This window comes from Cyprinodon variegatus, unplaced genomic scaffold (genome assembly GCF_000732505.1).
Source record: "Cyprinodon variegatus isolate N-32 unplaced genomic scaffold, C_variegatus-1.0 Scaffold19, whole genome shotgun sequence".
Lineage (NCBI taxonomy): Eukaryota > Metazoa > Chordata > Actinopteri > Cyprinodontiformes > Cyprinodontidae > Cyprinodon > Cyprinodon variegatus.
This window is the reverse complement of record NW_015150472.1, coordinates 863,395-891,094: the sequence shown is the minus strand read 5'-3', so window position 1 is coordinate 891,094 and position 27,700 is coordinate 863,395. Positions and strand designations below refer to the sequence as shown.

The 27,700-nt window shown below is 37.8% G+C and overlaps 1 protein-coding gene and 1 non-coding gene across 6 annotated transcripts in view; both read right to left on the bottom strand.

The window, feature by feature from the left end:
* LOC107093734 (ETS-related transcription factor Elf-1-like) overlaps nucleotides 1–26,762 on the bottom strand; it is a 58,109-nt gene extending 31,347 nt beyond the window's left edge. For 2 of the 5 annotated variants that reach the window (XM_015388962.1, XM_015388990.1), the window contains exon 1: nucleotides 9,090–9,368. The gene's annotated coding sequence lies outside the window, so the exon portion shown is untranslated. Of the gene's footprint in view, nucleotides 1–9,089; nucleotides 9,369–26,247 lie in introns of those variants that run through there. The other 3 variants (XM_015388982.1, XM_015388998.1, XM_015388972.1) reach the window with 2 other exon arrangements.
* Nucleotides 26,763–26,990: 228 nt separating this feature from the next.
* trnae-uuc lies at nucleotides 26,991–27,062 on the bottom strand. Its single transcript has one exon. It is a non-coding gene; the product is annotated as a tRNA-Glu (tRNA).
* Nucleotides 27,063–27,700: the final 638 nt, after the last annotated feature.

The following is a 27,700-nucleotide window of genomic DNA, read 5'->3' as shown; positions in this document are numbered from 1 at the left end:
TTATATAACAATGGACCTATATAGGAAGCACAATTAAAACAGTAACCACTACAATTATTATTGCTTTTTATTTTGGTAATTTATTGTGCAAATACCCTAAAAATGCATTTTTACAAAACATCATCATAAACTGAGCTTCTGATCCTGACCAATGTATAGTTATGAAGTAAAAAAAAAAAAATCCAAACACAGCAGTTTGCAGCCTTTACAGAGCTGTACTTTCTGCAGGTTATATTTTGGCTTAACCGATTATAATAACCCAATGAGCTCTTCCCCTATCATCACTGATGAAGCCAAACAGATAGCCCACTCGCATTGTGAGAACTCAGTCCTCCAAGGAATCTTATCTGATTTCAGTCAAATGGATACTGGGTCAGTGTGGTGTTAGGTGTCACTCTCCAACGTTATTATCTAACCTTGTAGCCAGTAAATGCAGCTCGTTTCAGGATCTGAGGACAGAACTGTGGAGTCATTGGATTTGGAGATGTCTGGTGCATACTTTACATACAGACAGAGGGCTAAACTCCTACTACAAAGGGAATCAGTTAGTATTTAGGTACAACTTAAACAGCTCACAGTAAGTGCTTCATGCTTTATGCTGCGATGTCATTTCTAGTTTAAGCACATGTTTTCTACAGCTAGATCTGATCTGTACTCAGGATAAATCCCCTGCCAACACATTTAATCTAGCACACATCAAACACTGGTTTTTATTACCAATATGGAGAAGTGTTTGAGAAGTGAACAGGAAGCAGAAGGACAGTCTACCTGGGTAGGTCAATATTTGAGTGAGCTTTATGAAATACACTTGTTTATGATAGTCAGCCAATGAGGAAGGTGCAGCGTGGCTGCAGGAGATGAGAACAATAAACTACCCGTTTAGACACAGAAGAGCTAAGCAGGGACCATATAATAAAATATTTACATTGCAGTATTGATTCATGATATTATGGATGTATAATAATTACACGTGGAGCAGAGATGGAATATCAATACATGGGTTTGACCAAAATTGAATGTTTTCAACAAGATGTGGGACACGTGGGAAAATAGTTCACCCCACAAAGTTACAGTGAATAAAAGGCCAAACAATGAGTCTCCAGAGGGGCTGAGGTTGTGTTATTCTGATGAGAATCACAATGCAAAAATGCAAAGGTAAACAAGGAGTGGCTGTTGCTTGGGAACACAGAGGGAGAAGGCTGTAAAGCAGGTCCTGCGGTAGGGGAAAGAGACAGCAGGTGGGCCTCGTTCAGCTCAAAAAGAGAAAGAATAAGTTCACATTGACGTAAGGTAAGCATGGGTTCTTTAGTGGGGATATCGCAGACCGCTGAAATATTCCAGCATATTGTTTCTACAAATTAAAGTTGTTTTAACGAAGAACTAGAGAATGTTAAATGATTGGAGTTTTCTCCTGCTGTGTTAGTAATACGGCCTTTCTCCTTCCCCTCCTCTTGCTGCAGGTTGCTGATCAGCTGGCTGAAAAAAAAAAGCTATAACTCTTTCTCTAAAATGAGAATTTGTCTTATGGGAAATGATTTCAGTAGTAGTAAACATGGATTTGAAGCTAAAGAAGTACCACTTATCAAGTCTTATTGAAGGGGCATCTTGCTAGACTCATATCTCTGTGTAAAGAGCAGAGCATGTTTAAAGCTACTCCAAAACCTTTATGCTCCATTTTTTACCTAGTCTTCAAGTGAAAGCCAAAATGGCATCATGTTTACGCTAGAAAATCCAAAGTTATAACTCTAACAATATTTGCTTTTTTATAAATAAATATCTTTATATAAATAAATACAGCCCACTGCTCCTCTAGGGGATGGGTTAAATACAGAGGTAAATGTCTCCAATGTCAAATAAATAAAGTTTAATTATTATTTTTATTTATTTATTCTTTTTTTATTATTATTATTATCTAGATTGTCTTTTTTTGCTTTAAAGGTTTTGCTAATAACTATAGGGGATTATGTTCACATAAAGACAAAAGTAAAAATATATGTATTCTACTACATCAAATCTTTTAATTTCTTAAAAATATTATAATTTTCAAAGAAAGATTTATTTCTTTTAAATATGAGGAAAAATGCAGCATTGCTTTCCTGTGCCTTTTTCCTGAAGACTACCTTTATGAATCAGTCCTTTGTTGCAGGCAACATAATGTGTAAGCTTTGAGACCAAGGCTATATGTAAAAGCAAAATGTATAAAAAAAAATAAAATGTAATAGTTACCGGTATTTAAAGCCATAATGTGCATGCATTCACATTATAAAGAAGGCATGTTGTTAAAAATAAATATTCCTACTACAGACTCACTTATAGCTAAATAAAACATTTGCAAGTCACCCACATGGTCACAGCGTCAGAGGGAGGGCTGATAAAAGAATGTTGAAAAGACAAACATTAAGCTAATAAATACTCCACAGAGGTTGCACCTTTCACTACAACTTTGTCACTCCTAAGAATAGACATGAGAATGTCTGATTTTCCATATGAGAATCAGGTGTTGATGCTTGCAGACAGAAACTTCTGGAGTTTTGGTGTCTTTGACCAAAATGTCTGAAAAACATGTGGGAGATTCATTTCACTCTGTTCTTAGATCAAAACAGTTCAACAATGCTAAAAAATCAGCACACAATAAAAACAACTTCAGTCCTATGGGACAGTTTTAAACTCATAAACTTATCACACAGGGGAGTGGATTTATGCATGACATGATATCATGTAGGGTGGAATCAAATGGCTAAGAACAACACTGCAGCAAAAATATGTTTCAGGCCACTTCAGAAAAGTAGGCATAAATTCACTATTCAGTAACAAATTATTCTTTTGCTTAAAGACACAGTCTGAGGGAGAACTGTAATGGAAATTTTTATGATGCTCTGCATGTTACTTTTATCTGGAAAGAAATAAACTTGCCTCTCAGAGCTGCTTTCACCCACGCAAACACTGCAAACAGCTCAAGGCAAATAATCATTTATCAAGATACACAACCTCCATGTTGAGGACATTAACTTCAAAATCAAAAGGCAGGAAAATCTGTCTGTATTCTGCTTTTTTTTCATCTGTACACAAGATATGCTCAAAACTAATTAGCATTTTGCTTTAACTGTGCTATTTTATTATAAGTACAGGCAGAAGTGGTGCAAAAATCTTTAACTTGAATGAAAATGATGTACTGTAAGTAAATGCCTTTGATTAAAACTAAAATTCATACATGACCTAACTGTGCCTGAGTACCTTAACTAAGGGTCAGGGTTTGGGTAGCGGGCAAGATGGCGGACTTCGACCTCACAGAAGCATGACATAATCTAGGCTGTAAGAAAAGGTGCGTCTGGATGACCTACATATTTAATTTATGGGCACTTGTCCCTGTCTTTGCCTAGAATCACAAAAAGTTACACTGAATTTCAGCCTGACTGATGTCATCAGCCCATGAGACAATAAAAATCTCAAACTATGTACCTTTAATTTTCTATATTTATAGATAGATTTAATGTGATGTCGATTGAATTTTTTTTTTTTTTTTTGGGGGGGGGGGTTCTTTATTCAAACGTCTTCACTAAAGCAAAAGTACAAATCTAAAACAAAAAAAAACAATGATCTGAGTTAGAATAAAGTTAGTTTACTCTAAAAGGTAAAAAGAGGCTGCTTTGATTGTTCCACAGGCAAAGCAGGAGTCAATGGATCCAGTATGGATATCAGATATAATACTGAGGTCATTCTTAGACTGGGTATTGGGTTTAGGTCACCAACTCATCCACTGATCCAGACCATATGGTCTTTTACCGTGCAGGTTTAGCAGATCACTTAAAGTTTAAAAATACCACCAGAGTCTGTAGTGGAGGAACGCTGTCAGTAGAACGTCTGCTGGTACAGAGAACACTCCAATGCATAGTAGCACCTTCTTCACTGAAATATCTTCAGATGTGTTTGTGTTGAATAGGAGGAAATAATAGATGTGGGTTATGTGCTTTGTGAAAACATTTAGAGCGCTGCAGGTTAGTGTTATCATAACAATATCTAAGGAAAAATCATCATGGAGCTTTAGCAGACATCGGTAAAGCTAACCGGCTATCAAAAAGGTGTTTTATCTAATATTTTATGTTATTTTTTTCTGTTAAGCATGAATAACTCTTGGCAAAATTAGCAGAACACTTTGATATGAGGAATACTTACAGTATAAAAGATTAATTTAGAGGTATCTGATGCAGTTAGCAAGGCTAACATGAGTAACTGCTTATCAAAGAAAGTTTTTTGTGATTCTACAAGTCAACGTTATATGTTCTTGAATTTTCTTCTCAATAGCTGTTACTCACAGCTGTTTTGCTAATGAATAATAAATTATGACGGATAAGCTAGCTATGAATGGACTTATTTGTCACTGAATGTAGAAGATATTAGTCAGTTTTACCAAAATGTACACTTTAAAAAGGTAAAAGAGATTTAAACTGTTACAAGCTAAAGCCTCCTTTACTCTTAACAGTCATTATACAGATTTAGCTGCTCTATAGCATGACCCTACAATAAGTAGAAAATGCTGATGTGCTGATTTTGTTTATCAACTTTGAAAATGTTAACAGAGCTAAAGGTATAAACTCAACATTGAAATTCAAAGAAAATGGGTTAAAAAAAGTATCTATATCAGCTTTTCTGAACTCAGGATCCAGAAAATCCTGGATCAGATTATCTCTGACAATTGGATAACATCTTTCTTTCTTCTTCAGATTCAATGAAAGTAAATAAAAAGGGGAAAGAAAACATCCAGAGTTAAATAGCAGTCCTTTCAATTCTTAAAAAAAAATGTCTGAGGGAAAAAAAAATCAAGATGGATTACAACATGGATTAATAGAAAAATACACTGCATGTTTCAGGTCTGTCTGTTTATAAACACTGTTCAGATGGGATGATCGCAGCTCTGAGTATTACTGAGAAAAGGGAAGCCAGTCCCAGCATGCTCCAAGTATGAGAGGTTTGCAACATGGAGACCATTGCTCAATCTGTTTCATTTTATTTACAAAGGGAGGCTTTTCTCAGTGCCTACTGCTGCTATGCACAACTGCTAAGCTGGATGAATTCAGAATGTGCCTTGCTCAGAGGCACAGTAGCTGTTAAAGCAGAAGAGAAAGTTACAAATTAACTGTCCACACCCAGACCTCTTTTTTTCCTTTTTTTAAACATGAATTAAACTTCCCATTACAAGTTCTCCAACTTTTAAGCCAAAATCCATTCCTGGCAGAGATTATAACTGCTTAAAAAAACCGACAGATGCAAAACAGAGTAAGCTTTCTCATGTTATTATTTTCCATCTAGGTTTACCAAAAATACAGCACTCTAGGCCAATAAGACTCATAGTTTCACTATGAGTCTGATGGTTTTCCGGAGCTGCTGCAACTGGGGCAGATACGAAGTTGTGTTAGAAGCACAGGTCACCTAATAAAGAGGGGGTATTTTAAACTAGCGTAAAACAACATATTATGACCCTGAAAAGAAACAACTCAATGTTTTGCAGGCCATTAGCTAAATACTGGCTCTGAATGGATGTTAGACTGACACTGGGCTCATAGCACTAATTTGTAAACCTGTCAAACAACCTTAAGTCAAACATTTGGTGGCAGCTGGTTTTGTGTATTACTAGAAAACAGGCCAAAAGAGGCTTCTACACTTTTTATTAATTAAAAAAATAATAATAATAACAGAATAGGCTCTATGTATTAATATTTTTGAAACAATGTTAAGAAAACAGATGATCTGCTTCCTACAAAACCACAAACCCCATTATGATAAGATGAAGTGATATTTGCAATACCATTTTTTAATATAGCAATACTGTTCCTATAGTTTAAAGTTCCTTTAATAAGATTAAACAGGATGTGTGAGACTGACCAATTTCTCTTAAACACAAAGCAATGCAGAGCAACCACTCCCCAATATGTTGCTTCACACCACCGGTCAACTGACTACTACAAAAGCTATAGCTTACTTTTTATTTATCAGCTATGAATTACAAGAATTATTTGATAGTGGACCATTATAAGTCCATGTTTGTGACAACCGCTAAACTTGAGACACAATTCAATAATTTTAAGTCTACATATAAACATGGGAAAAACAAAAGTAAACAAATGCAAACTGGAAAAATCAATATAGTGTTTTAGCAGTTGCAGGAACAATTGTTGCTTTTCTGCTTTTAAATCAGCTTCATTGGTCACTGCAAATGCATAATGAAATTTGTTTCTGAATTTATCCCATCCCTTGGGCAGCTTGGAGTTCCCTGGGAGCATTGTGAGGCTAAGATTTGCTAAGGGAGGTCTGAATCAGGTCATTATAGCCTCCACTGAACACAAATGCTTGGTCAACCCCCCAGACCATCCTTCCTTGGTGTCTTTATTCAGTCTAAATCCAGACTGACTGGTTCTGGGAGGGCTCACAGTTAAACCAAGAGAACCCGGATTTTATCATGTCAAAATAATTAATTTAAACATTTAAAAAAGCAGATGTATTTAAATCTGAGTTTTTGAAACATTTTTTTTACAGAAAAGCCAGTGATCACTGGATAATTGAAACAGGAAACTGAGGTTACAGGTGGTGCAACACCAAAGTTCTTCCCATCAGAAAATCTTAGTGAGAAGACCATCCAAAGTTTTTGCAGTCAGAGTAAATTTTGATTGTATAGACAAGTCAATAAAAATAGAAAACTCTACCTTACTTCATTATCATACAGTTACTCTGGTTCTTCACCTGTTGTCTTTGTTTTTTTTTATTTGTTTTAAACTGCCACTACCTTTTCCTTCAGGAAATACTGGTTACTTTATAAATACTTAGAATGAGGTTAAAACATTTAACAAACCACCACACAATCTGGAGGATCTAGATGTTTGAATGGCTTCTGGGTTCAATAAACTTTGACATACACCAAATAAAGTAACCAAGGGAACTATCCACAGAGGATGAGATACTGACTAAAAAAGCATTTTAATATCATATCAGCTTAAACAACCTCTACTGTCCTTTTATCTGTTCAGCTCTGATTTACATGGAATAAAAATACCAAAAAAAGGCGGGCAGCCACCATGTGATGCTTGATCCTTGTTATATTCTAAACCTTGTAGTTTTACAAAACACACTAAAATAAGGTCTATGTATAGGCTTCCTGCAGGTTGACTGCTGACATTTTTTTTTATCACAACTGACCTTTAACTTACCTGAACACAAGCTGGCTGTTCTCTGTTTATTCTTTCCTAAGTATCTACCTGGAACATGAATCAAAATAAGCCCTCCATTTTTACATATCTCCTCACACTGAATCTGGAGTGACACAGTAAAAACCCGCCTCCTCTTGTCCACGTCATGGGCCTCCTCTCGCAACGACCCAGTTCTATTGCCCAAGTCTTAATGATCTAATTACAAGCCGAGACTTGTTGACTTCGTATTGAAAGAGAAGCCAACCTGAAACTGCCATCCAGTCCCCTGCCCCACTTCTCTCTGCTCTTTGTCAGCCCACCAACTCTTATGACATTTGCACTGTCACAAAGCAGCAGCTACAGTCTGACGCTGTGAGACACGAGGGCCTCATTTACAATACAAATCAGGGTGGGAAAAGAGAAGAAATTTAGGACAAAATGCAAACTAAGACCTGCTCAACAACAGAGCCATTCAGACACGGATTCTACAGGGTGTAAGAGTTAATACACAGAATAAATGTTATCTCTTTACAGGTGAATGCTAATTGATGCAAGCACTGATAAGAGTAATTGAACTATAGATAAATATCTGTTTGTTAAGACTACCATTACAATGAGAACTCTGCCAACAGTAATAAAGTAAGAAAAAATTATTTCCGTGGGTCGGGTTTTTTTGCAAACAACTTTTAAAAAACCGGATCACAAATAAATGTATTTGTTCGGATTTGGGTCTAAAGTTAAGCAGCCTACAAGGATTGACTCCAACTAAGTTGGGTCTGAATGCATCTCAGCCTGCAAGCATATTTCTGCAGTAATACAGCATGCACATGTTGTTTTATGTGGTCCACAGACGGCAGACTGGGTTTCTGGTAAAACAAGAAGCAAGCTTTTATCTGTGCTGCACAGAGCAGCTTTTAGAAACAACTATTCAAAAACATTATGCAGAATCATTTGATTTGAATGGCAATATATACCTATGTAAGATAATTTTAAAAATGGGGGGGGGTGGGGGAGAAAAAATAAAAAGGAAGGGAACTACAAAACTTTCAAACTTTCCATTGAGCACAAAAGACATCCTACGTTACAAGGTGTGAGACATTCTGTTCTGATGAACCTAAGTTAGGATTCATAAAACAGTACATGACTGACTTCATTTATAAAGAAGTGCTACAGCAAAACAAGCCAAACAAAGGCTGCTTTTTGGCATTCGCCTTGGGGATATTGTCCAGTTTGGAAGGCAATTGCAGAATAAAATCAATTGGTCTGTAATTACTGATTAACACACCATGAAAAATAGATGTGGGTTTGGTCCAGGGGCTTGCAAAACTCTGTTCCCGCCCTTGCTTCAACATCCCTTATAAGGCAACAATTTATGAAAGAAATGCAACAGGCAAGAATATTGGCTAAAGATCATTTTAAAAGTTTCTAAAACATAAAACAGTTGGAAAAAGTTACACTTCTAACTTGTTTAACAATGTATATTGGTTATGAAAATGTTGAGACAGTTTCAATAAAATAATTTAAAATAAACTGCATTGATGGTGAAACTGCAAATATTTGAGTGTTTTTGTCTTAGGGATGTGAAATGTAAGTAAGCGTGGACAAAATGATCTTCAGTTGAACTGGAATAACTTGTTAAAGCTCTTGAGAGACCTTTGACAGGACAAGGTGTGTAACTGAAAAATGTATAGTCATGGGGGTCAACTTCAGTTCTATATCTTTAATAGCAAAGTTGCTGTACAGGCGTATGATTTAAATCTAAATAAAGCAGCATATTATTATAAGGGATACAAATAATATATATATGTATATATATATAGAACAATTTCCAAAGATTAGCTTCGAACATCGAAACTTCAGTTTGCTATCAAACCAACCAAAAAGTTTAGATCAAAATCGTGCACAACTGACCTCAAAAACACCGGATTCGGATGACAGGATCCATCATAGCGATCGAACAAGTGTTGATCGCATCGACCATTGGTAAAGAGAGACGAACCAGAAAACAAAAAGGAGAAACTGGGAGTAATCCAGGTCGTATTTAGATGTGAAGAAAGGGTGCCTAAAGCCGTGAAGTGGCCAGACCCACACCTCTTTCTCACACTGACAAAACAAAAAAAAATTAGACAGAAGGGGGGAAAAAGATTACAATGCAATGGCTGCTGTTTGAAACAGGAAAAAAAAAAGCAGAAGTGTTGTGAAGCAACTTGTCTTCTCTCTATGAGTCACGCAGAGCTGTTGCCATTGGTAGAGACAGCCTGAGGCACAGGGCCTTCACCTGGCCAATCAGCAAACAGCATGCAAATGTTTCAGGTGAGTTGTGCTTGATGGCGGGGATTGGATAAAGGCTGAGTGGGGGGAGGGGAGAGCAGAGACGGCCAACAGGGAGGCCACACCTAGAACGGCCTGAAAGACGATCAACGGGTTCCTCCAGCAGAGGCAGAGGAGTGCTGGAGCTGTAGGTTAACAGATGATCAGGTATGCACCTACTTTAGACTTTGACCAGACAATAAGGGCCTGGCAGGGTGATTAAAATCTGTATGACAGTTCAGAGGTAAAGTTCACGTTAGTGTTTCTCATTTTAGACTATAAAGAGTATATTCTGGGAATATTAAATGAATACAGTTTCTGATTGACAGAGGGCTTGATCAGTTTTCTGCTATAATTTTGATAATTATAATATAGCTCACTGCTTACGGCTGCACAGCCAAGGGGCGCTATAAGGCCTGCTGTTAAAACCAGTTTTGTGTCCTATTGGCTTGTTTATTTAAAGTTTAATAGCTAAATTTCATAACTTGTTCATCGGCACACGCTTGTCAAACCAAACTTTAAGCTTCATGAAGCCCTATCTTAATGTAAAAATGACCAAAACGGCATTTTTACTGCTTCATATGTTTCCAGGCTAATTAATCAATGGCAGCATGTTAGTTCCTGGTATGGACTTATTATCTTTTGAATGCATGCATTATTACCCTACATAGATTCAACAAGGAGTTAGAAAAATTTTAGAAAAATGTCCTTAAAAATTTGACATGATGACATAGTTAATTTCCTGTAGATCTGCTGCAAATCCATGATGAACCTCCTGCTTCACCACATTCCAAAGATGCCCAACTAGACAAAGATCTGGTGATTGTGGTGGCAATTGACATGACGCTCATTGTAAGCTCACTCCACTCATGCAGAAATGTAACCTAGGGTAAACTAACCTTCAACAACACATGATAGATGTAATGTGGAGAAAGCAAAGCCTGTGGCACTATCTAAGGCATTTAGTATGGCATTTTTGTCTTATCAGCCAAAATTAAGGTCAAACAAACTATTAAAGACTTTGTGTAAAACTGGTGTAGATGATCATGGCAAACCAACACTGAACTATTGTCACCAGTATCTGCACTGACACAAGACAGTAGAGAATGCCCGGGCCAAGATCATGTGGGAGTTCCAGATACAGACGGACCGAATGGTAATGGCAAACCAAACGGGCATTGTGGTTGACAAAAAGCAGAGGAAAGCCGTTGTGGTTGACATAGCAATACCAAGTGACTGCAAAGTCAGGAAATTAAAACATCAAAAACTAGAGAAATACCAGGGTCTCAGAGAAGACCTGGCGGAAACCTGGAAGGTCAAGGCATCAGTGGTACCCGTGGTCACTGGAGCATTCAGGGCAGTGCCCCCCAAAATGGAGGAGTGGTCACTGCAGATCCCTGGAAATACAAAAGACATCTTGGTCCAGAAGAGTGCAGTTCTAGGAACAACAAAGAAACTGTGCAGAACCCTCAAGCTATATATATATATATATATATATATATATATATATATATATATATATATATATATATATATATATATATGCCAGGGGGTGGAAATTGACTAACAGCCAAGAATCAGAAACATGTCCTGGGGATCCCCTGGATGGCCCATCTCCTGGAACTGGCCTTCAAAGCGTTTAGGAGCTGCACTTTCGCAACGGTTTGGCCCACCTGATCATTATCCCCCTAACATTTCAGTCCTCAACAGTGACACTTGCTGAAGTGCATGGAGGTCTCATCGTTACCCAGTCAGTTTTGACAAAATACAACACATGGTACGAAGTCCAAACAGTGTACTGGAATTGAAATGTTGTTAAGGATTGTGCGTGGTAAAAAAAAGTGTACTAATAACCAACAGGTCTGGGCCTACCTGGCAGCTTGTGTGAACCAGGACCAGTGCAATGAGAAGGCTTTAATCCCAGTTAAGAAAGCAATGACTGATCTAGACAGTCTGTATGAGAATTTGCACAACTGAATTTCTGATAGGAGTTTAATTTGTTCTTCATGCAGCAAAGGTGGTGTTTTTTAAGTCTTAACTTGATGCCCAACACTCGAAATGTATATTTGAAGTTTGTCTAAGCATTCAGAATTAAAATAATATAAAATTTGCCATTCCATAACCTGTAACAGCAATTATGGGATTTATGGGACTATCTTAAGCAAGCTCTTCAGTCTCCAAGAGTGAGAACAGATCTCATTCAAAACCAGAAGACTTTCATGCTAATCGTATGAAATCCATACACTATTATCTGAAATCAGCAGCTGAAATTGAGACCCAACGTTTGCATGCTCTATTATTGTCCAATTCTGGTGAGCCTGGTGGGAAGCGTGACTTTAAGGCTTGTTAAAGCTGACAAAATGGGTCTTAAGAAAAGTCGTCTTCTGCTGTAGCCCATCTGCTTTATCGTTCCATTTGTTTTGTCTAAAAACATTCACACCATATTGATTAGAGCCCTGAGTTGGTGCATTAAGCTGTGAGGGGTTCAGAAACAATTTGTGCAACAATAGCTTCTGGAGAGCGGTACTATGAAAAGATACGAAGAACTGAAACTTCTGACTGTGTTAGAGGAGGAGCAAATTAATCTTAACAGAACCAAAAATTAACAGAACCCCCTCCCCCCCATTTTTACATGTTTACAAAATTTTTAAGCCAAACTGCTACCGGTTCGATCTATGAAACATCGGAGATGTTTTTAAAAACTGCAATGTGTCACAGATGTCATCAGAAGGAAAAAAACAATAATATTTAATGTCAAAGTTAACACAGTCACAAAAATGATAAAAATCTTTTATCAGAAATGACACTTTAAGCAAACAGGAAGTAGTGGTCTGTGGCGAGTTGGTCTCTGCATCTTCACATGGCATGCACACGCTATATTTAACAGAGCCAGAAGTCAAGTATTTATATAACTGTATTGAACCTAATTTGGTAAAGCCGAGAAAAAAAATTTGACTAGATGTTGCATGAGAAACAAACCAATTAAACGCAAAAGAAAGAGCAGGAGGTGTTTGTCATGGACCCCAAAATCAGCCTCTTACGCTGCAACAAATGCTTTGAACACATCTAATTTATCTGGCCTTTGTTCAGAGCGTTTAACGCTCTGTCCAAATCAGCTTTTCATTTCGCTGTAAAAAAAGTTACACTTAACAGAATGCTTTGGAAATACAAGCCCTTGAAGGCAGCTATTCTTCTGATATAAACAATAATAGCTAATGCACTACAGATCTGGTTAAATGTTGGACAACCATGTAAACATAGAAAAAAAAAACAAGAGCAGAAGAAAACTAATTTCTGCTGTTTCTCACATTAGGGACCACCATGATACTGATCTGAAGTCTGAACTATGAGAGATATAGTTTCATTATACTTCTAAATGTAAGAGAGGCAGTTGGTGTTGTGAGAATGTAAGAAAATAGAAAGCCCAGATAAAAGGATAGAGACATATAAAAACAGGTCTGTAACAAACTGAGGAAAAAATAAATCTTGACAAATCTAACCGTTTTGATTCAAACAGACACCTTCAGAGGAACTCTAGCAGCAGATTGATTAGTGTGTGTGGGTTTTTTTTATTAATCATTCAAAAAGCAGGTCTGAAGGAGGCTCTTTAGTTTTCTGGATAACCATGAACCAGACTTTATTAAAGGTTTTTATAGCAAAGCTTTATTCATATATATAAACCCCCTGGCTGTCTATCAGTAATAATGGAACTGTATTGTTTTTCATTGCCACATTCAAAAATATTTGATGCCAAACTACAAATGCAGAGAACATAAGGTAAGTAATATAAGCAGTAACCATTCAGGTACATATGTGTACATAATCGGGTTTAATTCAAAAATTCTGCAAGACTTTAAGAGAATCAAATCTATGGAAATATAAATCAGCGGCTCATTCTATTAAATAATTCTTGATTTAACTTTTTACAGACTTGCTAAGCAGTAATTAGTTTGAATTTAAATCGAAATAAATACACCGGTAATATTGTCACCCATTTCATCTTCCAGTAGTAGTCTCCATCCATCCATCCATCCATCCATCCATCCATCCATCCATCCATCCATCCATCCATCCATCTACCCATCCATCCATCCGTTTGTTCCTCCAGGTTCTAAGCTTAAATTCCAGCCACTGTTTTAGTATATTGCGTAATTAAATCAATAGGGGATCTTTGTTTTCCTACATCAATATTTGGCTAAACAAATCTGTCAAAGCAAAGAATTTGAATATAGAACTGTGTGGATTGTTGACATTAAAATATGTAGGAATACACTATTAGTCAGTTGAATAACTCCTTTATTAAATAAGTCAATTAATTGTATATTTCTTATTATTGTACTATCTACAAATAACATCAATAACGAACACATTTGAAAAGAAACTACAAATTATAAGTTCATCCATTCATACAATAAATATCTTTAATGAACCCCAACCACAAAACTAAATCTGAAGTGAGTTTCAAAACCCCATAAAAAGCATGTGAATTAAGTACTACATCCCATTTCTCTCAATTATAGCGTGAAAATTAGCCTAAACTTTTATTTGAGAACAATTTGTCTTTATTTCTGTTATCCTCTAATTCAAAACAGAGACTCATCCATTTGCAAAATGAATCCCATCCATACTGAATGTTGGATGAGGGGAGGTGAAAGGCAATAAATGTTCAAATTGCTTTTGCCTCAAGACATGTCACTGAGATAAAGTGAAATAAAACCTCTGTGTGATCACAAAAAGCCCCGTATCAAACGCTTTATTTTTGTTCTCCCCATGACAGAGTACTAACCAGAGCAGACAAAGAGTTTGCCTTGATGTGTGATCAGTGCAGAGGCATGTGAATGTGCCGAGTATCGGAGAGAACACACCTTTCCTTTGGTGCAAACGAATGACAAACGGGGTCACTTGTTACTCTCATGTGCTTGCTGTGAATAATAGAGGCCATCAACAAACAGAAGCCTGCCTCAAAGCCCAATACTGCAGTAACATGTCCCCAGTGACCCAAAACAGAAAAAGAAACAGACAGCTAACTGCAAAATATTACTAATCTAGTCTCAAATACAAATTTGGGACATCTTTGGGTTCCTTATTAGAATTAAAAGATGACTGCAATAAAGCTGTGGGTAAGCATCCCCTTCTAAAAAGCCCTGCGGTACAGTAATAAATTTTATTTTTCCTTAGAAAACTTAAAATTAAAAATAAAACAAATATTTCTTTTTTTATTCAGTTCCCGTTACTCTGACATCGCTAAATACAACTGAGCAAGTTTAAAACACCTGGAAAGAATCGCCTTATGCCATGAAACCAAAAAGTCTGATATGGCCATCATGCAAAATGCATTTTATGGAGAAAATATCATCCTAAATAGATAGCACCCACATGGTGATGGTAGCATCATGCTGTGGGGATGCATCTGTTCAGCAATGAGAAGGAAATAGGTTAATGGTCATTGGTGGAAAGATGAAGCTTAATGCTGGAAAAAAAAAAATCTGTCTGATGTCGGGAAAGACCAGAGAGACTAATAATACAACCCGGGGTGCAATGTGGTGTTTAAAAAAAAAAGAACAAAAAAAAAAACACATTAATGTGTGATAAAAGATAATAACTAGAAGCTGCTATGAGGTGTTAAAAGGGAAGCACATTGGAGCTTTGACCACAGGCATTTTAGGAAAGCAGAACTAGCAAACATGTTAGTTTTGAGGGGAGCGAAGCAGGTAGAGACATATCCAAAAAAAACACAGCTGGAGCAAGAAAGGACTAGGCCTGGCTTATAAGATAGAATAAAAAATATTCTGTGTATTTATCTAAAAAAAAAAAACAAGCGAAGTTGTAATGGGAGGCTCACGATTCAGATTTGTATCCCTAAACATGAATTACCACATATTTATAAAATTCATATGTTGGTCTATTACATTACATTTGATAAAATACGTTAATGTTTGTGGCCTTAAATGAGAGTGAGAGTTTTGTTCCAGACAAATTTCTCAGCTACAAACTGATATGGAAATTTAACCCACAAGTACAGAGGAAGCTCTCGCTGAAAGCTTTCAAATATCAAAAGAAGATCCTTGATGGTTTAAAATATGAAGACGCTAAAATATTTGTGTAGCTCAGAGGTCATCTGATGGCTGCTGCTCAAATTAAAACCGTAAAGACTTCTGCTGAAGCTTTTACAAGCCTGCAAACGAGACAGAGGAGCATCACCCCGAATGAGGTCAGGAGGAGGACGGCGGGATATATACTTCACCTCACTGATGCCGTAAAAATGACTGCTTGAGAAAAACACTTTAAGTGGGGGAAGATTATAATAAAAGATTGAAGGCAAGGAAAGTCAAACACTCAAGCAGTGTGGCAGCTGGTTGGGGTGAGAACTTTGTTGGAATAATGGTGTCTGTTCAACACGCAGACAGCTTGCGGTGGGATGCAGTTTATCATTCTCCGACAGTGACTGTGCTTAGCTCAGCCATAACCTGTGATGATTCGGTGTGCTGATGGAGCAGGACTGCAGATATATAGACCTAACAAAGAGCTGTGTCTGTGGGAACAGATGGGAAAAAAGACTACACATTCAGTGTGCACCCATCCTATGTGAATCATTCATTAGCACCTTGGAGCAGAGAGTGATGCAAAGATCACATGCCTCCAGCTGTGTTACGTTGACCCAACCATCCTCACAATATATGAAATGAATAATGTGAACGCTTAAAAAAATGGCTTATAAAAGGTATACAAGTTTGGGGTTTTTTTGGGTTTTTTTCGAAGCCCTTGAACATTTTTATGTTACAACCACAAACTTTTCGAACTTCATTGGGATTTTATGAACGATCTATAAAATTAGTGAATATGGAAGGAAAAAGGTGCATGTGTTTTTTTTTTTTTTATGTTGTTTCTCTAGAAATATAAATCTGGAGAGTAAGATAAGCTGTGTATCCATGAAGCAGAACGTTTTACGGCTGTTAATGTTTTTGGTATGTCTCTGCTACCTTTTTTCAAATCTCCAATCTGACAAATCGCCCCCTTTTGAAACCATTCTACTTTGCAAAATTTGAAAAGATCATTTTCTAGATTGGAATTTCTTACAAAGATTTTAAAATCACCACAGATTTGCTATCAAATTTTAATATAAACTTTGACTAGGCCATTCTGATATATGACTGCTTTTAACCCATTTCTTTTGAGGTATGGCTGTACTTTTAGGTCATTACCCACCGCTGGTCTCAAGGGTCTAACAGAATCTCTTTTGGGACTGCCTTGCTATTAGCACCATCCATCTTTCTCCAGGTACCTATGAGAGAAAAACCTGCCTCTAGCATAGTACAACATGCCGACTGTGTCCCTGACATGGCTTGTAACAAATTGTAAATGGTACTTCCTAATATACAGACACAGGGGGGCGGGGTGTCCGATGCCTTGCTGCCGTAAAAAGGCATTGCCCTTATACTAAGAAAAAAAAAAAAAAAAGGGATCACAATAGGTAAGGGGAGGAAAGAAAATCATAGATACAGCTTTAGACTGCAAAAAAAAAAAAACTCACAGCATAGCAAAAGCCAATACAGATGACGTAACATCTAGCAGGAACGTTGAGGAGGATGAGAGGTGCGTGTATCATATCTGAGCATTGTGTGTGCAAAGTAAGTCCATGAAGCCATTGGTCAATGTCCTTGACAGATGTAACAGTTCGTCAGCCGACCAAAAAGGCAGCGTCACAGATGTCTTCAGGGGAGGGAGGGGAGCAGAGGACAGAACCTACTCCACAAAGGTAAAACTTGTAGAGATTCCTGTGAATCTTGGCAGATCCTTCAGAGTTATCAGCTACCATGGCTGCTTCCTTTGATTAATGCTCCCTCTGCCTGGTCTGCCTCGTTAGGAGGGCGGCCACATCTTGGTCAGTTTGCAGTAGTGCCACCATCTTTCTATTTTCAAAGCAGGACGGGGCTGTGCTCCATGAGCCCAAAAGCTTAAGAAGTTTTTCCCTTGGTCTTCATGATGACATCTGTTCAATAACGTCGAACAAATCTCTGTGGCCTTCACAGAACAATAACAACCTTCAGATTTAAGGACGTTGAACACAAGTACTCACTGATTCCTTTATTCGCTGTAATAATAGAGATTCATTTTTCATCTATTTGATTTTTTTTTACTTTATTTTCCTTCTAGTTCCACAAAATGCACTACTTTGCATCCATCTATCACATTACATCCTGACAAATACACAAACTACAGGGGTTTAAGTGATATAAATATGCAAAACACAAGGAGAGTCCTTACAGTATTCAGTGCATGTTCCAGCTTGTTGTATCAGTAAAAATCAAGGATCATAAATGTTTAAAAATCCAAAATGCTGTAGTTTTAAAACCAGGAATTAGAGGGATGGGTAGCAATAAGTCTACTGCCTCTGACTGCATACATACACACAAACATAGACAGCAGTACATTAAAAATTAAAGACAAAGAGCAGGCCAAGAATCCCCAACATGAACGTCTCGCCTCTGAGGGCTATTTGAGCTACTGACAGTCAGATAGATCGCTGAGTTACGTCATTTACCACAACAAGCTGTTTCTCATGCAGGTACTATAAACAAAGTCTATAAATTTTAACAGTTTGTTTTTCAGTCAATTAATTTAACACCACAAGGAAGTTTGCATCATTGTGTGCAAAGTAAAAGCTAATTTTAAATAGGTCTGGCTTACTATAACTTCAATGCTACAAGATCCTTAGAGTGAAGATTATCAACAGGATTGATTATAATATCCTGGCTCTGTGAACTTCAATAATTCAAGTACCCATCGAAGATAAAAAAAATGCTTTTCAGAAGACACAAAGAAGAATGGAATCTTCTACAGCTCACTATCAACTTTATCAGCTGTCTTTTCTTTCCTGAGTTAGTTGCCTTTGTTGGAAGGGAAAAGCATACCGATCGTGTGGCATCTCAGAGTAAACCCTCACTGAGCTGACTCATTAAAAGCCTTCATGATCCACTCACAACTGCCTCATTACCTCCCAGCAGACACGAAGAATAACAGGCTGAAATGTCATTATGTGCTGCTGAAGTTGCAGACAAAGAGGGCATCTATTTTCGCGAGGAACTATTTTATGCCTTGAAACAGAAGTGAGCCAGAACATTACAAACTCAGCCACTCCTTAATGAGATTACATGGACATCAGAGATATAGCAAAACACGCCGCAGACTTGCCAGGACCCCAGCGAGCAGCATCAATGTATTGCTGTAATGAGGTTAACGGATCTCATGATGTCAGCATGCTGAGAAAGCCAACTGTATCCTGCCTGCAAAAAAAGTCACATACTAAGGCCTGGCTGTACACGCTAAGCATTCCTTCTTCTCTGCAGCTTTCTAGGCGTTAAGGATAATAAGAAAAGAGGAGTTCTTTTTTCCTGTAACTGGGTCACAGTTATGTTTTTTTTTCTTTTTGGTAAATATTTGTAAAGTCAGAACATTAAACAGATGAGAAGCGAGTGACTCGGGACGTCTTATTGTAACCCTGGTAAAACCTGCCTCTTGGCATTTACTCTAATAAATGTTCAAAGCGAAAGCACCGTATCTCTCTTCCAACCCCCCTCAGGAATGCCTCAAAGAATGCACCAAAGATTCTGAGGTGCTTTCCCAGCCTTCAAACTCCCCGATGCAAATTTAGGGGTGTCTGATGGCATCTCTGGGTTGTAAAGTCAATCTCTAAAGACCACAATTTAAATTCCAATAAGGTCATAAGGTTTGTTCTCACTGAAAATCCAGGAGGCAGATGTTAGAAGACACCCTCCAGATGTTGTAGTTCTACCTAATTGTGAGATAAAGCCCTTTTTCTTTAAAAGGAGAAAGTACAGAGGTAATGGCTGATTGTTTTAGCAGATATTTTTATCGCTGTGGGATAACTGGAGATGTATTCATTTAGTGGACCGTTATCGCCATCGTACTTGCCGTCAATGACTTCTGTCATCATCTGCACCCTGGCGTTGCCACCATGCTCAACCAGTTTGGGGTGTGAACAAATTTTTTTACCATAGTTGAATCTCTCCTGACCTTTGGCACATCCCACCTAATTTGGCGGCCTCTCATTGGCAGATAAAAAAAAAACATATTAGAAAAGAAAATCTTCCGCGTCATGTTGCCCGACTTGTTAACAACTTTCTATCGGAGGTGGCGCATGACATCATACCATGTCCTGATCATCCTCTCCACTCTGACTTTGAGCACCTAGCCTCAGGTAGGAGATTCATACTGCCAAAGGTGAATAATTATGATTTGTAGTAATGGTCATGCCTTCAGTTGAACTGCATGGGTTAATGTTGCTTTTTTTGGGGGTGTTTGTGAATTATGTGATTGTATTCCTATGTTTTTATGTTTTTAACTTCCAGCAAACCAAATGTCCTTTAGGGCAGGCATCCCCATGTACCAGGTTGGACCCTAATATACTCTCAGACATAATCGTATGCTTAAATCGATTGGCGCTTTGCACAGAATAGTACGGTACTTTGTTGCTTGATGTAATTCTCGAGAGACAGCCTTCTGGGAGGGTCTAGCGACACACCCACCCAAACACATACACAGAGGGAGCATAGCAACCACCATAGGACACAAAATGCCAAAACGAATTTGCATGTACCGTCCCGGTCGCGTCAGGTGGGAGGCAGAGTGCACTGTGTGCAAAGCTGGCTTTCAGTGTCTAATAAAGGTGCTGGAGATCTCAAATCTCACATAGATGCTGAAAAACAAAAAGGCTGAGCAAATTGACAGTAAAGCTGCATAGTTGACTGAGCCCTTGGTTAGACCTGGGGAAACAGAGGATGCTGTAAAGAGGTAATTCGTTGAAGTTGTATTTTCTAATACAGTCATATTTAGTTTTTAATTTATTTGAAAAGATTTGGCTATAATTTTGTTACTGGTTGTTACAGATATCTGTTTTACATAAGTTATTTTTGTACCATTTAGGCCCAATAAAGCATGTTCATTAACCTCTTGAGAAGCCTGCTTGAATCCTTCTTTAGGCTGCGCTAAGTGTCCACCTTTTTTGGAAATCAAAATATGGTCACCCTATTATATCCCAAACATCCAGGATGAGAATTTGCTGCTGCTCAACAACCAAAAGGAGCCGTGTTGGGTTAGGATCTGCTGACTGTGAAGGCCGTGGGAGCAAAGCTAACCCACTGTCATGTTCCTGAAACTAGTTTGAGAGGATGTGAGCTTTATGACATGCAGCATACACTGTGCTATAAAGGGATGGACATGCTCAGCAACAATTAGGTGGAAGGTTGTAACCTTTAAATCAGGGGTGTAAAATGTATTTTTATATTTGGACACTTCAGCATCGTCAAGTCTTAAATGGGCTGGCAGCAGCACCAGTATCAATGACATTGAGTTTTACATGATTTAATTTATGATGAGTTTAATACAACATCCTCCTTCCCGTTATGCCTCCATTGACACAAGACAGAATGGATAAATGCTTCCATGCAGCCAAATTCTACTAACGTAGCAGATAAAACAGACTTTTTACAGCCAATTTGAGTTGGTCTGTAACAGTAAGGGGACAAACTCATTCTCCGTGTCACAATGAAGACTAAAGTGCAACCAGGTATGGCATCATCACCAACAACACTACAGTATGGGACTGCACTAGATTTGTTGTGTTATCCTCTAACTCCACAAGATCCTGTTGTTTGTGAGTTGGAGCATCCATCTTGGATTTGACCAGTCAAGGTCACCAAAGCACAACTGGATTGGGAACTAAGGATATTGCAGCATAATGTAATCCCATATTGTTTGTGTCTTTATAGATAAAAATCATCCTCTATATAAATAGCAGGAGCTATCTACACAAGAACTTTGCTTGAAGCATCATACCACCTCCGAATGATAACTCTTTACTCTCATGCACCTAAGCTGTTAACGATTGTAATGTAATGCCTCATAGTTCCATTTCAGCAAGAATTTATTTCATATCTCCACTTTATTTTGTGACTTTTCAGTACTCGTCATATGACAGGTCAGTTAGATATTTCATTTATTCATTCATTTAACCCCGATCTTTTTTCAGTGATAAAAAAAACATGACCAAAAAACAAAAGCGAAGCGTAAAGAAAGAGCAATAAATACACTGAGCTAGTGTCAGCTCATCAGATCCTTTTTAAAGTCAACTAAAACAGGAACACCACGCCTACAAAGCAAAAAAACAGGTAGAGCTCCTTCCCTTTGAAGCCTTCCAGAAGCCGGCCAATCAGAATTGAGGTCAGCCTTAAAGAGACGGTAACCTTGTTTTGTTTTTAAGCAATTTGACACAATAACATAAATAATTGTGTGCCATTATTATATATTTTTTCTCAATGAGATGTAGCTTTGCATATTCATTACAGACATAGGGGTTATTAGTCTACACTTTTGGACATTGTATATTTTCAGTATGGCTAATATGTGTTAGATATTTGTTGATCCTTTTAATTATTTTGTGTTTAGCTACTTGTATTGTTGCTGACAACATCTCTTCGTACCCAAAGACGAAAACAAAGCTTACTCTTCTTCATCTAAAAGTAAAGTGAAATAATCTGACTTTATTTTACAATGATTTGATTTCACCATAAAGGAAAGTCCCTGTGACCTCACAAAAGAAAACTTTGCCTTTTCTTTACACTCAGGATCCAATACCTACAACGCAAGTCAATTTTTCCACCCCTTTCCTACTAAAAATAGCCCTCAGTGCTTTTACACAATTACATCATAACAAGGTAGGGATTGATGGAGCAACCGGTGCTATAAGTGAGTGGTCTGTGTCACATGCTGGTGAGACGGCAGCAGGATGAGGCCACAGGTGGAATTTCCCCTTCTCGCTCCTTTCTCTCTGACGTCATGTTCAGTCACAGTGCCTTTCTGCTGCTGCTTAACAATCAAACATGTCTGACAAGGTGATAGTCAGGTGAGAGAAAAAAGAAAAAGGCTCACAGTGAACTAACAGCAAGCTGCAATTAGGGAACTTTTCAAACATCATTTCCCCTCCTTGCTCTCGACAGAAATAACGCCAGCAAAGGGTACTTTTTTTAACACGTAGAAAGGGGAAGTTCAATAGTTTTGTTTCTCTTTTCACAAGGCACTTCCTACCTCTCTGCATGTCAGTTGAGGCTTCAGCCATCTCATGACTGTTTTTTAGCAGTCAAAGCATATGAACATTGCCATCTTGTGGTTATTCTAAAGATGTCGAAAAGCACTTGCTCTCACATGGATTAGGAGAATAAAGATTCATCGTGAAATAAAACACCAGCAAAGTTTTTTTTAGTTGTTTTTTTCCTTTTTTTTTTAAGTATTTTGATTGAAACAGCTACAATCATGAATCAAATAGCTTAATTACAGAGAGAGTGAGATATATAAATTGTCTTTTTCTGGCAATTTGTATGATAATGGCTTATAGGTGACCAAACCCTTAAAAGTTATGTTCTGGGAATCATTTATTTAGTGCGCAAGTTCAAGTTAAAAAAAATCCTGTACAATATATGAACTCTCTTCATTATTGGGTCTTATTTTACATGACTTACCCCCCTTAGTGCGATGAGGCGGTATTTTTGATGTTGTGTCCTGCAGGAAAACAATTAGTACTAGGGCTGCAGCAAATGATTATAGAACAAATTGATTAATCGGTAGATTATTTTTCAAATTAATTGATTAATAATCAAATAGCAAAAGATTCTTGAAAAAATACTTTTAACAAAATTAAACCAGGTGAAACTAAAACTTTTCCACTTGAGGAGCTCTGGGTAGAGCATATTGGCAGACAAAAAAGTTTTTTTTAACTTAAATGCAAAATATTTGAATTTTTTTGTTTCTTTCTTTAAATCATGGTATAATTGCTGCTCGAGGTGGGTCGCTCTGTCAGCTAAAGGCATGTTTTAGAATCTCTATATTCCAGTTAACGATTAATCGACTAATAAATTATTTGACAATTATTTAAATAATCGATTAATAACAATTAATTAGTACCTTATTTAATTGTTTTTGCTGTTTATGTTTTACCAAACAGCTCTCTCTAAACAAATAGTGTAAATCGTACAGTAAACATTTTAAAAAAATGGCTGTTAGACAGTTAAAAAACAGATGTGCAAACAGCTAGCTTCTATTGCAATAACCCTTTAAGGCGTAACCCTCGTGCGGAGGATATCAAATACTATCTGCCAGACAACTAATCAAAACAACAGTCTTTGTAGGTCCTAACATGAAAATGAACAGAAATAAATGCATTAAATATATACTGATGAATACATTCAATATCTTTGTTTCATTAATACAGTTAGTTTATTAAAAGTTGCAGACAACTGTATTAAAAATGTGAGATAAAAAAATTCTAGGCACAGAAACAGGAACGTCTGTATATTTTCAAAAATGATCAACATGCCAACTTGCAAAAAAAAAAAAAGAAAAGCTGTAGGATTTCCCATCTCTTATATGCTTCTCTGAAAGCATTTGTGGAACTGGAGTGCTGCGTCCTACATGGGATAATAGCCCAGTTCTTCTTTTTGTGGAGTTGAATCAATATCGAGGCCCATTAAGACGGGCGGGTACATCTTCAGCAAGAAGAGGTGTCTGATGTCTGAGGAGTCCTTCATGAAACGTTGTTGTCCTTGGTCATCAGAGCAAGCCTGAGCAGCTCAGACTGCTGCCAAAGACAAAACGGTGCCAGAATAAGGAGGATACCGGGAACTGCTCTGGCCTCAAAGCACAAACACACACACACCCTGTGCTGGTCCGTATCAGCGAGGCTCCTTTACTCCAAACTAAAAAGCTATCAAAGCAGAAAGGAATGGGGTGAAGGAGGGGCCGATGTGTGGGCAGCAGTGTGGCAAGATGTTCCTAAAACAAGGGCAAACCTTTGAAACAAACAGGATGACTTCATGCTGGAGTATATTTGGAAAATCTTGATAATTGTTTTCAGGGGACTGAAGTTTCCAATTATCCACCAGCTTCTGCCAGTGTTCCCACAATGGGAGGACTTCAGAGAGACGGACGGAAAGGGAGGGTCTGTGCAGGGCCGGCGGGTCGGACTGCTGGTCCTCTCTCTGGTGGGACGCTAAAAACGAACATTTTTTTAGCTCTCTTCTCTTCCCTCTGCGTCACGGCTGCCTGCTCTAAAGTGAGCAATCCTGGCCAGCCAATGAGACGGTGTTTGTCCGTCCCCAGATACAAGCATCTCAGCCCCAAAAATGTAAACATCTGGCAAACATTTTGACTCCCAACGGATTCGGGTGGATGAACAGTATAAGAAAAAAAATAAGAAACACAATCCTGTCCAGAAATACAGGGATGTATTTGAAGAGAACATCAAGCATTTACTCACACTGGTGCTCAACAAGGTGTAATCAAGTCACAAATTAAGTTACTGTGGCTCATCTATGTTGGTTTTCACCAATTTTAGTTAATAAGCTTAGCCTGGAATGATCTAATGGAACAACTGGAATATCATGCGTCATCAGTGGCTATGAATAGGTTTTTTTTTTTTTTGCTTTTTTAGCCACATGAATATAGAACATCCACTTTTTTCATACTTTATTGAGGCTGCAACAACAAACTTCAATGTCGTTTATTGCAAGATTTTTTGGGCACCTTATTCCAATATAAGACAGTTTCAATCCATCCATTTTTCCTATGAAAACAACCAGCTTTCATTTATTTGCTTGAAACAAGAAGAAAAAAACCACAGTACTGTACTGCCACTACCAAGCTTAGTGGTACGATTTTTACTTTGTCTATAATCAGTACCTTTATGGAAAGCAATATCTTGGTAAGTTTGATCCCTAAACCTTGGAGTTTACTTAATGTCGGCAATGCAGGCACAGTTTTATTGTTTGCATAAGTCCAGAAGTACTTTAATAAGAGTTAGAAGCGAATCAGAAGCCTCCAGCTTGCCGTTTTCCTTCACAAATACCCTCATCATGTTTGACAGACTCTTACAGAGTTATGTCTGCAGGTTCGTACCTCTATCCCCAACAAAATGCCAGACTTCTAACCCAGTTTTTTCTGCAATTAATGCCAACATTAGTAGACTTCCCCAACTTTAAAAAAATAAATAAAAATCTGGACACACAGTTGTATTAATACCATTATTAAACTAGGATTGGTATAACTTTATTCACAATTCAGATGACTTATCAGGGTTGATTTTCACCTTTTTGATATTTAAAAGGAATATATGAGAACAAATAGGAAAAATACATCCAAAACTTCCCAGAAAATCCAATACAATGCTAAAAAAAAAAAAAAAGACTCAAATAACAGCTAGTACCCCATAAAACTGTAAAACATTACAAATCACCAGAGGTCATGGTTATAAGAAAATAAAAATTTGGAAATGTTTTAGGGGGGTTAAAGTAGAAGCACTGCCTCTGACCTAGTCAGCATAACCGTATTTTTATCTTAACAAAACAAAACAATCCCTTCAAATAAAGGACAGATGGAGAGAGAACAGCTTAGTTCTTGTTCTGTAGCTTGTGACTGCAGGGAGAAGTGCAAAGACACTTTCCAGCGTGGTCCCAGTGTGGTCACATGCCAGCTGACTGACACAAAGGGGAGTCACTGTAGTCTATGGAGGAGTGTGGGGAAAGTCCTTCACTCATATAGCAAAAATAAGCAAAAAGAAGTTTGTAACTTTAACTGAAAAACTGCAGCACTGTCTTCAGCCGTTAGACTTCTTTTGACATTCCTGACCAAAGAACTCCCCAGCAGTTACCGGTATATGCATATACTGCACATAAAGTATGTTTTCACTTACCCTGCTGAAAGATGCCATCTATAAAACACAAGTTGTCGCTTTTTCCAAGTACTTTAACGGCTCTCCCCAAGAAAAATCCAAATACATAATGATCCCTTGAGATGCGACTCGAGGGGCTGTAACGGTAAAGCTACATCATCGCTCAGGCAGCCGTCAGGTTTTGACCCTCTCCCTGCTGCTTTCGTCTGCTTCCCGACACAAGGTCGCGGTTTTTGCTCCGACACTGGCTGCTGATGCGTGGGGAATTCCTAGCAGGCAGTCACATTTTCCTGAGAATTTTTTGGCCCCACAGCAAAGTTCTGCAAAAAGACTGGAAGTTGGCCAGCCTGGACAGGTTCAGCGTCAAAATGAAGTCAGATGTCTTAAAAAAATATATAAATACAAAGGAGGGATAGTTTGTCATAAAAGAGATCTTAACATCGGATAGACCAGACGAGGTGTATATTTAAAAATAGGAGGACAATTCTTCGTTCTTGCTAGCTTTGCTCGCCTGTACTGCGCCGACTGATGAATTTGGCATAGGGAGAAACAACTGGTGGTAATGTGCATCTTCCGGGAATGTCTACACTCATGAGGGTAATACACGATCATTCCTAAACGGGCGGGGTCTACGTTGTTTTCTTGAGGAAAACATATACATGTTACCTCACTAATATATAACGGGTAAATTGTTTAATTTATTGTTACAGACACGCGATGTCACAGTGAAATTAAATGTAAGAACAAAAAATTCAAAAGATGAGTTCCCATACCGGGAGTCGAACCCGGGCCGCCTGGGTGAAAACCAGGAATCCTAACCGCTAGACCATATGGGACAGCTGCGAATTTCACTCGAGAAGTAATGTCATATTGAGTAGTATCGGTCAGCTGTAGGTTTTTTTTCTGTTTGTTATGAGGAATTTCCCCTGAAATTGCGTGAAAACAGAAAGTTTTGATATCACATTTGACAAAGAAAATAGAAATTCACATATAAATCCACAGAGAAATGTAGGTTTTAGAAAAGTATTTCTATAACCTACTTTAACTGGCAAGGAACAATGCAAAGTACATGGGGCCCACCACCATCTTGTGGTTTCTCACTGGTACTACACCTAAACGCTAAAGACGTGTCTTTTAGAACAATTTGCCTTTTTTATTATGCTTAGAGTAAATGGTGTCAAGTTGAAAAGGTTAAATGTCAACAATTTCAATTGAGGACAAACAGAAAGAAAACGTCAAAGGCGGAGAATGTTTGTTTTTTGCTTCCCAACAAAAAACGAAACATGGAAGCAAACATATGACATAATTTATGCGGAGCAACTGAAGTTGCGAGATGGGGTTCTTCAACTAATTTTAAAATACTATAGTGCAACTTATAATGAGCTTAATCTATCTAACAAAAGAAATAATGTAATCCAAATTATCCTAATTTATTCATGCTAAACTTTTGTTTGTGTTTGCCCCATACAATCGT